The following is a 13,689-nucleotide window of genomic DNA, read 5'->3' as shown; positions in this document are numbered from 1 at the left end:
TAGATGCACTGAATAGTAAGTGTTGCATTGAGACTGGAGACCAGTAAAACTATTTAATACCCCCTTCTCCTCCCCATCTGAAATGTCACCCGGTGCAGTCCGCACACGCCTAGTGACACCCCTATTAGATGCATTGAATAATAAGTGTTGCATTAACACTGGAAACCAGCAAACCTTATTTAATCCCCTCTCTCTTTAACAGCCTTTTCCAGTTCTTGTAGAGATGCTGGAAGAGGGAGGATACATGTTTTCCCATCCAGACACCAGACCCATAAATTCGGCACCCTTCTTCCCACCATTGCACTGGGTGGGTTGTGTCACCCGGCATGAATCGCACACCCCTAATGACACCCCTATTGAATAGTAAGTGTTGCATTAAGATGGGAAACCAGCAAACCTATTAGCCGGGCAATTAAAATTGACCTTAACGAGGCATCTCCAAAGATATTAAGATATCACCCCGGCTCTGCTGCTAAATCCACACCGGGCAACTTGAAATTGGTTCGCAATAAGAAATAAAGGGAAATGAGTCTGAGAGGGTCGTGGAGTGGGTTGCCAGTGACACGGCGTAGGCGGGCATCAACCACCCGCCGGGCAATAAATCAGCCCTGCGGAGGCGAGAATTCGGAGGCATCCGCCAGGGAATGTGCTTCAAGGCCTGTGAATATGAAGCCTCCAGGGAGACATGCTCAAGCACAGAGACAGGTACGGATGTGACATCCGCATGAATATTGGAGGCGGAGGAGAGACACCTGAACATGCACCAAATATATGGTATACTGTATATGCTCGGCTCTTGGCTAGTACTTTGCTCTAAGCATATATATATATATATATATATATATATAATTAAAATATATATATGCTTGGCTCTTGGCTATTCCATTGCACCCGATACAGATAAAAATTGAATATATATATGCTTGGCTTCTCTTGGCTATTAGATTGCACCATACACACACACACACCCAAATATCTATGCATGGCTCTTGGCTATTCTGTTGCACCAAGTATATATAAACATTGAAAATATATATGCTAGGCTCTTGACTCTGACATTGCACCAAATGCTCAATTCCTGGCTATTAGGTTGCACCAAATGCTCGGCTCTTGGCTATTACTCCGACCAGCTCCAGAGGCTCTAAGGCTCCATTAAAGTGGGCAGGAAGGTCACACAATTTCATATATATATATATATATATATATATATATATATTTCTCCGCTCTTTGCCCCACTGGTTGGAACCAGTTCTCATTGGTCTTGCCCTCCGAGACCCAGCTGGCTGGAAGCAGTGGGGAAAGATGGGACGACCCCTTTACCTTCCAGAAACCTATAAAAAGGAGGCCGCTCTGTCTCCGTCGTCCAAAAGATCCTCGGAGTTGAAAGGCGACAACAAACCCCAGTCGGAGGAGAAAGCGGCCATCATGAATGACACGGTTCTGCGTTGCTGGGCTTCTTTGGTGGCAATGTTCTTTGTTGCGGGTCTGGGTTCGAGTCACCCAGTGACGGGGAGTTCCTCCGACCAAGAACTTCAGTCCTTAGAGGTAAGGAAGGAGGAAAGGAGCCCTGCAAAGATGGTTAAATGTTTCTCTTGATGTTGTCGTTGTCGTTGTTGTTGTTGGTGTGACCCATAAGCACTAGTGTCTTGGTTGTTTTGAGATAAGAACTATGAGCTTTATCACACTAGCGAGATCCCGCAGGAAAATGGGATTTAAATACGATTCAAAGTACATTCGAATTCAAACCAAACTTGCAAATTCGGTTAGTTTATCACACTAGGCAACAAGTGAATGCGAAGTTAATCTGAACACAAAGTGGAATAAAACGGTGGCTTTTTACTTTCGGAACAAAAATCCCAAAATTTCAAAATTCCAAAAATCCGGAACAATTAATGTTCCGAAAGTAAAAAGCTGCCGGTTTTCTCTGCTTTGCATTCAGATTAACTTTGTGTTAGGATTGACTTTGCGTTATTTCACATTTGCTGCGACGCCGTGTGATAAACTTTGGGCATTTCCAGGTTTCCTTTGCTTTAAATCTAGTTTAAGTCCTGTTTTCCTGTGGGATCTCACTAGTGTAATAAACAATTGGTGAAAGGGCCTCCCCTGCAGAGTCGGCATCAATGGTGTCAATGGACTACTAGACCAATGGTTCCCATCTTTTGGTCTTCAAGGTGCTTCGCAGCATCCTTCACCATTGGCTACGCTGGCTGGGGATGATGGGAGATGCAGTCCGTCCGCCCCAACTGCCTGAGCTGCATTCATTGCACTATTATATGGACCTTGCAATGGCAAGGATGATGGGTGGTGCAACCCAACAACACATTGGAGAACTGGGATCCGTAGGCAACTCACTCGGTCCTTCTCTCCTTCCGTTTCAGGACCTCCTCCAACGGCTGAAGGAGAAATTCGAGTTGGGAGAACTAGGGCTCCTGGATTATGGGGAAGGAGACGTTGAGGCTGACGGCGCCGAACCCGAACCCAGGACCCTTCCTCCCAGTCCGCTCCGACCTCAGTTCCACTTCTCTGAGGCGGAAATAGAAGAGCAATGGAGGAAATTCTTCACCTCACCCAAACGGAGGAGGTACTTTTCAGGGTGCTTTGGAACCAGGCTGGAACGGATCGGGACCCAGACGGGACTCGGGTGCAACTTCTCCAAAGGACGTAAGTCTCCTTGTATCTCCCTATATCATAATTATTATTTTGCATTTCCTCAATGAACTCCAAATATGTGCCCCTGGTTCCCTTCCCTCCTACTTTAGCCACACAACAACCCTGTGGGGTAGACCAGAGTGACAGCAAAAGAGCATCCCTAGCTGTGAGCTGCTTCTAAATTTGAACCCAGGTCTCCGAAATCCAAGGACCCATTCATACTGTAAAGTTATAGCACTATCATTCCACATTAACAGCCAATGGGATCTTGAGAGTCCTAATGCATCCCTTAATGCAAATCATCTTTCATTTCTCAGGTTCATGGAGAAAGCGCAGAAGCTGAAGGTATATATTTCCAAGGACTATCCCAAAATTTGAATCCAATTGCCGATGTGCCTTTTTATATGAATCGTCGACCTGTTTGAAAAAGATTATTGATCCTATATTGCTCCCCAAAGAATGATACTTGAAGTTTCTAGCCCTCAAGGCATTTGGAAAGACCCATTGACTCATGCTTTTGCAGATTATTGCCATATTAAAGTGTTGGTGGCATTATATTTGCTCTTATTCCATCTTGCTAAAACCGCCCAGCCTTGGCTTTTTTGTTTGTGTCAATAAATATTTTGTAGAAATTGAGTTGTTTTATTTGTTTGGGGAGTTTATGGTGGATTCCGACTGACTTTGCAAGACCTGAGCAGGAAAATGGATGACCAGGGACTTTGGAGGTCTTTCGTTCATACAGTTGCCATAAATCCAAGTCAACTTGCCAGCCAATAACAACACCAAAATCATGTTTTTCTTGAGACAACGTGATGGACTAGGATTCCAGGAGACCAGGGTTCGAATCCCTCCTCAGCCATGGAAACCCATTGGGGGACTTTGGGCAAGTCTCAGATGAAAAAGACAGCAATGCCAAAGGAAGGAAGGAAGGAAAATATGGAGGAAGGAAAGAAGGGAGGGAGGGATGGAGGGGGGAAGAAAGAAGGGACAAGGAAAGTATGGGGGAAGAAAAGTAGGAAGGAAGGAAGGAGAAAAGTATGGGGAAAGAAAAAAAGAAAGAAAGAGGAAGAAAAGAAAGGAGAGACAGAGGGAAGGAAGGAGAAAAGGAAGGCAGACAGGAAAGAGGTATGGGGGATGGGAAGAAGGGAGGGAGGGAAGGGAGGAAGGTATAGGAGAAAGAAAGAGAGAAAGAGGAGGGAGGGAGAAGTGAAGGAAGGAGGGAAGGAAGGAAGGAAAGAAAGAAAGAAGAAAGGAAGGAAGGGCTGCATTCTTCAGTGACTCTGCCTGCTGCTCTCATTGCCAGCCAGAGTGAAGGCTTTTTCTTCGCATCTCATGTGAAAATTCAGAGTTCTCCCCCATTGCCTTGATAAGAAGTTTGTTTCCTTCCTTCCTTCCTTCCTTCCTTCCTTCCTTCCTTCCTTCCCTGGGCCAAAACCAAATAAACAGCAAAGACCCATCCTTCCTGGCAGGAGCCTTACAGGAGAAAGGGATTCCTGGCAGACCTTGGGAAGAGATCTTCCATCCCTTCCTAACTGGAGGAGGAGAGAAGGAGAGAAAGAGAGAAAGGGATGGAGGGATGGATTCAGGACCTTGGAGAGAAGCCAGAGGGGCCCACTTCCTTCTCCTTCCCTTCCTGATCCTGGAATTATTTCCTGGTCCATTCTGGGTTTGCTCCCTGGGTTGCAAAAAGCCAATGGGGGCCAAAAGTGCCAAGCGGCCTCAACACAAAGAGTTGTGGCCAAAAGTCCACCTCTGGCTTTCAACAAACAAAGTGTGTTCCATGTTTAACAGTGCTGGGGAGAGGAGGGAGGGTTCCTGAAACCTATTCAGAGAGTGAATTGCCATTTCTGCAGGATTCCAGTGCTTTGGGGAAGATCGAGGGCTGCGGAAATAGCCTTGGAGCCACATCAGAAGTGCCTCATGTGCATCAGGTGGGCCCAACATGCATTAGACATGCATTGGATATGCTCTACGTACATCAGATGTTCCCAACATATGTCAGAATTTCCTCATGCTTATCAGATGTGCCCAACATGCATTAGACATGTCCCACACTCATCAGATGTGTCCTGTGTGAATGGGGCACTTATGATCCACATGGGGACCATCTGATGCATGTTGGGCACATCTAATACACTTGGGGCACTTCTGATGCATGTTGGGCATCAGATGTGCCCCAAACGTGTCAGAACTGCACCATGCGCATCAGATGTGCCCATCACACATCAGAAGTGCCCCATGCATGCCAATGTATCTCATGCAGATCAGCCCTGTGCACATACATACAAAGTGCCCCATGCGCGCCAGTTGTGCACAGTGCACATGGGAACACTCTGCACCATTCAGAGTCCCCTCGCTTTTCTGCAAAGAGGCTGTAGTGTCATAAAATTGCAAAACATCAGCTGTAAAAAATCCTCGTCATGATTAAAAATAAAAATGGGTTTGAAAATGTAGTTTTGGATCCTGGGTGCCATGATGGACGGCAGATTAAACCACGACTGGGAAAAGCAAAACCAGTTGGTTGAAGGACTAGTTAGGTAAGGTTTGTAAAAGAAAATTGGTACCCGCTTATTACCTCTATTAACGCACATGGAGGCTTGAGCTGCCCACATGGAAATACTCAGATCTGACGTGGGAGACTTTGATGTGAAAAGCCATAAATCACTCCAATGTTCTTCCTAACGTTTAGGTGGAATCTCTTTGCTTTGCATTTGAACCCAGTCAATGCTATCTTAAACTCCCAATGAATTCAACCCCAGCTCAGACTAGCACCAGAATTGGGTTTATGCACCTAAATGAACCAATATCTTTCCAACTTTTCCTGCACAATGCACAATGTCCCTGGGTTGGATTTTGGAGACGTTTGCAGGATGGAGAGGAAGCACATTTGGCAACCCCATAAAGGCACCGCTGCTTTGTGGGTTTGGGATGCTATCGTCCTTCCTTTCTTCTCGGTTCGAAGATGGGAAAAAGCATTAAACATCTCCAGGAATGTCCGACCGGAGGGGGCCGCATGCGGCCATATCAGCGGAGAAGGTGGGCCAGATGAAATCATCGACTTGTGACTCTCATGCCCCCGGTGCACGCTGCCGAACGACGCCTAATAAAGGGAATGTGCTCTCCGAGGGATGGCATGCCACTGACAGGAGAGGAATGCGTTCCAGATAATCCTCCCGATAACCTCAAAACCAGAGACCATGGCCAAAGCGTATATAAGACAGAGAGAGCAGAGAGAGAAGCAGAGACCGAGAAGAAGAGCAAAGAAGAAAGGATTCCTCAAAGAAGCATCGTCTCCGGGAAGCATCCATCCTCTCCGTGGGCAACCTGATTCGACGCCATGGAAGCCAAGAAGGGTTCATTTTTCATCCTCTTCTCTTTGCTCCTCGGCTTCCAGGGTTCGGCGGCCCATCCACTCCACAGCCTCAGCCCCGCCAAGGAACTAGCCAGCATGGAGGTAAGCCGAGACAACATTTGTCTTAACCTGGTTTGGTTTGTTGGCGTACCACCGAGGCGCATGCGGTGGATGAAATGTGCCAAGAAAGCCATATTGGCTTTCAGAGGGTTTGCTTAAGCAAGGACTCCTCAAAGGTGGCTTTGCCATCTCCTTCCTCTGAAAGAGAGCCTCCAGCGCCAGAGATCAGTTGGCCGTCTCCCCTCCAAGGACCAACCAGGGCTGATCTGGCTTAGCTTCCAAGATCAGACAGCATCTGCTGCCTTGCAAACCAATAGGGCTTTCTTGGCAGAGTTGATCCACCTGTGATTTGCTTGTTCTTTGCTGCAATGCACAATTAAGATTGGCTTTGACTAGTAGCAACCCTAGAAATGGGAGACCTCCAAGGCATCCCATTGTCCACAGCTCTGCTCAAGTCTTGCAAACTCAAGACTCTTGCAATTGTGGCTTCCTTTATGGAGTTGACCCACCTGTAACTTGCTTGTTCTTTGCTGCAATGCACTATTAAAACTGGCTTTGACTTGTAGCAATGCTAGGAAATGAGAGGTCACCAAGCCGTCCTATCATCCACAGCTCTGCTCAGGTCTTGCAAGCCAATGCGACTTCCTTGGCAGCATTGACCCACCTGCAATTCGTTTGCTCTTTGTTGCAATGTACTGTAAATTGGGCTTCGATTTAAGCCCTCTCCAGATGGCTGCATGTGTGCCTTCAAGTCAATGGTGGACTTATGGCAACCCCATGGATTTCATAGGTTTTTCTTAGGCAAGGAATAAGCAGAGATGGTTTTGCAAGTTCCTTCCTCTGAAATATACTTGAGTATCCAGATGTTGGTATCCATAGAAGGTCCTTAAATTCCAGCAGATATTGCCTTCCTACAAGGCTTGAGCCTGCATCCACACTGCAAATATAATGCACTTTGGCACCGCTTTGAAATGCCACAGCTCCATGCTATGGGATGTGTAGTTATTTAGCCTTCTCTCTCCCAAACATGGTTATTAAACCTTCTATTCCTTTGCATGATCTAATTATTATTATTGCATCTAAATGGATCTGAGGAAGTAGACTGAAGCCTAGGAAAGCCCCTGCTGCCAACTTCTTTCTTTCAGTGAGTCTGAAAGGTGCTTCAAGATCTCTCTACATACCGATTCTACATTGCTATATCTTTCACTTCTCCCAACAAAGTGCAATGGTGGTTAACTTTCTCCAAACTCTTCTTTTAAACCTGGAAAGTCATCCTTGCATTACATGGCCTTGCAACGTCCCTCCTTCCATTTCTTACAATGTCATTTTGGTGACCTATGGCACTTTCCCTTCCCATTTTCTAGGCCCTTCTGCAAAGGCTGGAGGAGAAAATCTCCCTGATGGAAGAGCTGCAAGACAACCCCGGCTTTGAAGGCCCCGAAGCCCAAAGAGGGGATGAGAGTGAGTTCAGCGATGAAGATGGTGAGGATGACTTCAACAACCAGCATCCCCAACTTGAGCCCAGGTTCAGCTCCATGCCTTCAGTCACCTCTTTGGGCCGGACCTCACTGTTGAAGCGGATGGGAGGCCTCCAGGTTGCCAGGAGAATGAGGGAATCCGGCTGCTTTGGAGGAAGGCTGGACCGGATCGGGTCCGTGAGTGGCATGGGATGCAAAGGTGAGCCTCTGCTTTGCAATGGGTTTCCTCACTGCTATAGGGCCAGGCCTCCCAAGAACAGTAAATACAAATGTAAATGCATCTCCAGGTAACAGGCGGCACAGTGCTCTGAGCACTGGACTATGACTCTGCGCATGATCACAGAGTTGGCCCTCTCTGTCTCCGTTATTTCTTTATCCATGGATTCTGCCATCCGCACCTTAAGGAAACCTTTTAAAGAAAGATCTAAATTCCAAACAGCAAACCTTTTACCATTTCGTATAAGGGGTACCATTTCGCCAAAGCGATGGGACTTGAACATCCATGGATTTTGGTACCCACAATACCATGGGAACCACTGTGATAATAATAGGCCATTGCATTGAATGGGACTTGGGCATCCACAGATTTTGGTATTCATGAGGGTTCCTGGAACCAAACTCCAGCAGATACCAAGGGAACCACTGTAATAATGATAATAATAATAATAATAATAATAATACCCATTGTATATCATGGGACTTGATAGCCAGCTCATCATCCGCAGCTCTGCTCAGGTCTTGCAAATGCAAGACTCTTGCAAGCTACTGTGGTTTCTTTGATGGGATCTGCTTATTCTTTGCAGCAACGTACAATAAAATTTGGCTCATAGCAACCCTAGGAATGAGAGAAACCCAAGCAATCCCATCATCCACAGCTCTAGTGCTCAGGTCTTGAAAAGCCAGGGCTGTCAATGGAGCCCATCCTTGGCAAAATGAAGGAATAAAGTTGCAACCCATCTAAGAACCACAATGATCACTGTATTGGGGACTGGATTAGAACAGATCTCATTTGTTTCTCCTAATTATGATTCCCCCCCCCTTTTCTTGATTTCAGGATCGAGAAGGAATTAGGATTGAATTAGGATTAAACCATCCTCCCAATCTCCCTCTTCATCCCATCTGGACCTTTCCTTCCGAAGGATCTCAACATTCGCCGCCGATTTCCGAAGACGCTCCAAAACCCACCTTTCTCAAAATATCTCCGGAAACGACCGGAAAACTTCTGCCTATTTATTTATTTATTAACTTATTTATTAATGACTTGACCTTTTGGTTTATTGTTTATCTCTGCCTTTCTTTTTTCTCTTTCTCGCTCTCTCGTTTTTGTTTTCTAAAAATAAATAATAAAAATGGAAAACTTTCAGCACTGGAGACCATTGCTTTATATATTAATATTAATAATAGTAATAATAATAATAACAACACTTTGACGCTATTAGATTGAATCGTTTTGTCTCCCTTCACTTTTTTGTGAAGCATTCGGAGAGATCTGGTGCCACGACAAACTACAAATCCCAGGATTCCCTGGCATGGAAACATGGAACTTAAGGTGGTGCCAAACTGGATTATTTCTGCAATGCGGATGCCGCCCAAAGTCATGGCAACCTGAGATTTAACAGAAGGTTTCTGGAGCAAAGCTTCTCTATTTGGATTTGCTTCCCAAAATTTTATAATCTCCTAGTTTGCTTCTTGCAAAAATCAAAGCTTTGGTTCATCTAAACCTGCATCCGCACTGGAGAAATAATCCAGTTTGGCACCACTTTAACTGCCATGTTTCTATCATACAGAATCCTGGGATTTGTAGGTATTCAGCCTAGTCTTTCTGGGCAATCTAGTGCCTTGCTGAACTACAAATCCCAGTATCTAGCAGGATGGAGCCATGACATTTAAAGCGGTATCAAACCGCATTAACTCCGCAGTGTGTGGATGCACCGCTAAGCTAATATTCCTGCAAAATGCACATTATCGGGACTGTAGGAAGAGTATGCAAAGGGCAAAAATCAAAAGCTACAAGGAGTAAAGTGGCTTTTGTTTTTAATGGAAACCTAAGCAAAGAGATGTGAAGTTACTTTATTGGCATTTCATTACATATATTTATATAGCGCCATAGGTTTTACATAGCGCTTTACAAACCGTTTGTAGTTGCTTCCCAAAGTTGACAGGTCTTTCCAGGGCCATTTTAGCAGGAGTTTCCCCAAATCTGATGCCATTTTCTCTTATCAGTTGTAAGATGGTTCTTTCCCTCTCCAAAAAGCAACAGGAAAACAATAGAAAAGCAACCGGGAATCAGAAATGCAATGAGTTACTTTTCCAACAACACAACAACCACATTTGGTTTAAGAAAACCAACAACTTTTCCAAACTCATTGCATCCAAACTCATTGCATCCCCTTTATTTAAAATGGCTGCCCAGAGAGCTCCGGATTTTAGCTGGGTTTTGCATCCAAGGCTTGCAAAAGGGTCTCCGTCGCATCCGTACCTTTTGAGGCCAGGCTTGAGTTTAGACATCCTTGCGGAGAAAAGTAACTCCAATGTACATCTGAGCATAAAAACCATGATGCAGAAGAGGCAGAAAGACAGGCGGAGGCATGCCTTGCTAAGCCAGAGACCCATACCATCATAAGCTGAGTCTATACCCTTTTAAACCAGTTCCATGTAGACTGGTATCCTGTTAAACCAGTTCCTTGGAGACTCATGCCTTGTCAAGCCCTTAGAGACCGATGCCCTGTTAAGCCAGGCCCTTTTAAGCCAGGTTTACACCTTGCCAATGGTTCACAGACTCCTGCTCCATTAAGACAAGCTCATTCCCTGTTAAACCGGTTCTTTGTGGACTATCCCCTATTAAGACAGGCCCTTATAGACTCAGATTCTGTTAAGCCAGGCCCTTACAAACTCATACCCTGTTAAGACAGGTTAGTACCCTGTTACAAACTTATACCTCATTAAACCAGACCATGGCAAACTCATACCTTGTTAAGCCAGGCTCATACCATATTAAACCAGTCCATTACAAACTCATACCCTGTTAAGCCAAGCCCTTACAAACTCAATAGTCTGTATCATGTTAAACCAAACCACGACAAAAGCACACAGCTAGTTGCAACTTGCAAGGCTCTTTCTGCTTTAAAAGCGAAGCCCATCCTTTCCAACGTTTTAGGGATAAAAACATGTAGACATGCTCAGCTTTTGATTTATATCCCCCGACATAAAGACAGGCCTTGATCCCACTGTGTCCAGAAGTGCACATGTGCTTCATTTATGCTCCGACACCTTGATCGAAAAGCCAAAGGGGCAATCCATCAAAACCACAGATTTGACAAATAGAGTTGTCTATACATTGCTACTAGGAGCAATTCTAAACTTACCTTAATGGCCGCAGTGCGCAAAAATGATGTGGAAACTGGTCCAAGCGGTAATAGACGGCCAAAGTTGTGAATGCGGAAGAGAAGAAAAGCTAGGAGAGGATGCAGCCATTTGCTAGATAGACAGGATGGAGAGCTTTCTCCCACTTTGTAGCATTAAATGGCTGCACATTACCTTTCAGCCCAATTTGCAGCAATTGGGAAAAGCTGGGGGCAAAAAGGGTTGGAGGAGAGCAAAACCCGGACAATAATGGGACGACAAGAGGATTCATTGGGATTTTTCCAAACTGGGAAACTGTTTAGAGGGTATAAGTATGACTGTTGCACTGATGTTTTACCTTTGGAGGGAAGAGAGCTGGATAAAAGAGACAAAGAACGGCAACGCTTGCAAATCATGTGCCGGCACAGTGTTGTGGTTTGAGCATTGGACTATGGAGTCTATCACACAAAGGAGATCGGGAGTTTGTCCCCTAAACATCCCGGAAGAATCGCGTCATTGACGCTTAATGGTTTCACACAACGTCGCACAAAGCACCATTAAAGTGGTCACAAAGAAGCATTAACACGCATCTTTATGCCTTCGGGATTTCAGCGACAATGCATTTCCGATATTGCTTTATTTGTGCAATTGCGTGTGATAATCATTCGCACAATTACCATTTTCATTTTATTTGCAGGATGCTTTAAATGGGCTTTAATCTCTCCTAAATGCCAAAATTAGCCCCAGTGATAAACTCCAATGAGTCTGGAGACCAGAGTTTGAATGATGGCTCAGCCACAGAAAGCCACTGGGTGACCCTTGGTCGAGTCGCACCCTCTCAGCCTCAAAGAAAGGCCCTCTGAGCAAATCTTGCCAACAAAACCCTAGGAGATGATAAGCATAAGATGACAGCAACACAACAAGATGGTGGCCAGGCGAAAGGCCTCAACAGACAGAGCGAAAGTCGGCAAATGAAACCTTTTACAGGTTAAGTAAATGCTTGGGATGGGAAATGTTTGGGATTTATACCTCAATCTCATTGGAGAGGCCGGGTATCATTAATAATAATAATGATAATTATTATTATTATTTCAGAGTTTTTGGGATTTGGGAATGTTTGCATATCTGTAATGAGATATCTTCGGGACAGGAACCAAATTTACACATGAAGTGCATTCACATTTGCTATACATCTCATAGACATAGCCTGGAGGACACGTTAGACCATATTTTAACACGCCTTTGTGCATGGAACAAGAGCACATGTGTCACTATCTCAACCATGGACAAAAAGCATTGGTTTTTGGAATATTTTGGCATTGTGGATAAGGGAGACTCAACCTGGACCACGCTGCCAAATAGATGCAATGTGGACACATCCAGTTGCAGGGTATTAAAGGACTGCATCTCCAAAATTGACCCCGGAGGTTTGGGAATCCAGAGGTTTGCAAAGGCAACTCCAGAGTTTCCTTGCAGGCCCAAAAACACACATTTTTGTTTGCTGACCAACCCATCGCGCATGATGTTCCCGGCGTCAGAGCATCCGATAGTCTACTTACCAGAAGATATAGAAAGGACAAGCTGTTTGGGGAGCATCTCTCACACCTCGGATGTGCGAAGAGATGAGTCAAGAGGAATGTGTGGATCATGGGTCCCGTGGTTGTCATTCCCGCAATCCACCTTCCCAGCAACAAGATGGATGGCTTTAAAAGGGAATTATTGGCCAGCTTGGGCATCTCCGGTCCCTTATCTAGAATGGCGATGGTATGCGGCTTTGTCCGTTCCTTGGGCGTTGGCTTTGCAGGGTATAAAGATGGGGCGGAAAGGAGGATGGAAACGACAACCACAGCACTGGAAAGGACTGTCAGCAGCACCATGGGATCGCTTGTCGTTCTGTTCATCCTTGTTGCAGTCGCCCAGCTTCATGGGAAAGCCAACGCTCACCTCGACTCTGGGTCCGAACTGGCTGAATTGAAGGTAAGAGATAGTTGGTTCAACTTTTGGGTCTTCAAAGTATTTCTAATCTGTTTTAATATTTAAGAGACGGGGATCTACCCAACTGAGGTTGGATGTGACGATGCCCAAACTTTGCTCCTCCAAAATGTTTTTGACTTCATCTCCCATAATTCCTTACCGTTGATCAAGATGGCTGGGGCTTCTGGGAGTTGAAGTCCAAAACATTTGGAGCACCAAAGTTTGGGCAATCCTGAAATGCAACTGTAAGATGTTCATCAGGATAATTGATTGCAATGTTTTATCAATGATTTGATAAGGCTTAAAAATGATTTACGGAGTAGCTGTGTCTTGAAACTAGCCAAGAGTTTGAGTGCCTTTTTGCCATTTCGGTGGCCTCCTCTTCTTCGTTTCTCAGGATCTTCTGGAGCATTTGGAAGACAAACTTGGAGAACGAGAGGCTGAGTTTGTGCCTGGTTTTAATGAACCCGACGATGCAATGTCCAGAGACGCTTCCCAAAACGTCGCCGACTGGGACAACCAAGATGCCCAGCCGATGAGCCAAGGTGGCATCGAACGTGGCAACTGGCAACCTCCGGAGAGAGTGGCCACCACAAGGAGCAAGTTCAGGGGTCTCTTCAATGCCCCCCGAAGCTTGCAAAGGTCCTCCGGTTGCTTTGGACAACGGATGGATCGGATCGGGTCCTTCAGCGGACTTGGCTGCCGCAGGAACCGGGTACGTTGTTGTTTGCGTCTCCTTCCTTATCAATACCTTTTGCCATCCGGAACACACTTGCGTGCGTGTTTGCCTAGGAAATAAAAATCCACGTTTGGGGGAGCATTGATCTTGGGGTG

The sequence above is a fragment of the Sceloporus occidentalis genome, unplaced genomic scaffold (genome assembly GCF_023333645.1).
Source record: "Sceloporus occidentalis isolate IW3139 unplaced genomic scaffold, rSceOcc1.0.p SCAF_8, whole genome shotgun sequence".
NCBI lineage: Eukaryota > Metazoa > Chordata > Lepidosauria > Squamata > Phrynosomatidae > Sceloporus > Sceloporus occidentalis.
The sequence above is the reverse complement of the archived record's forward strand: the minus strand, read 5'-3'. Positions refer to the sequence as shown.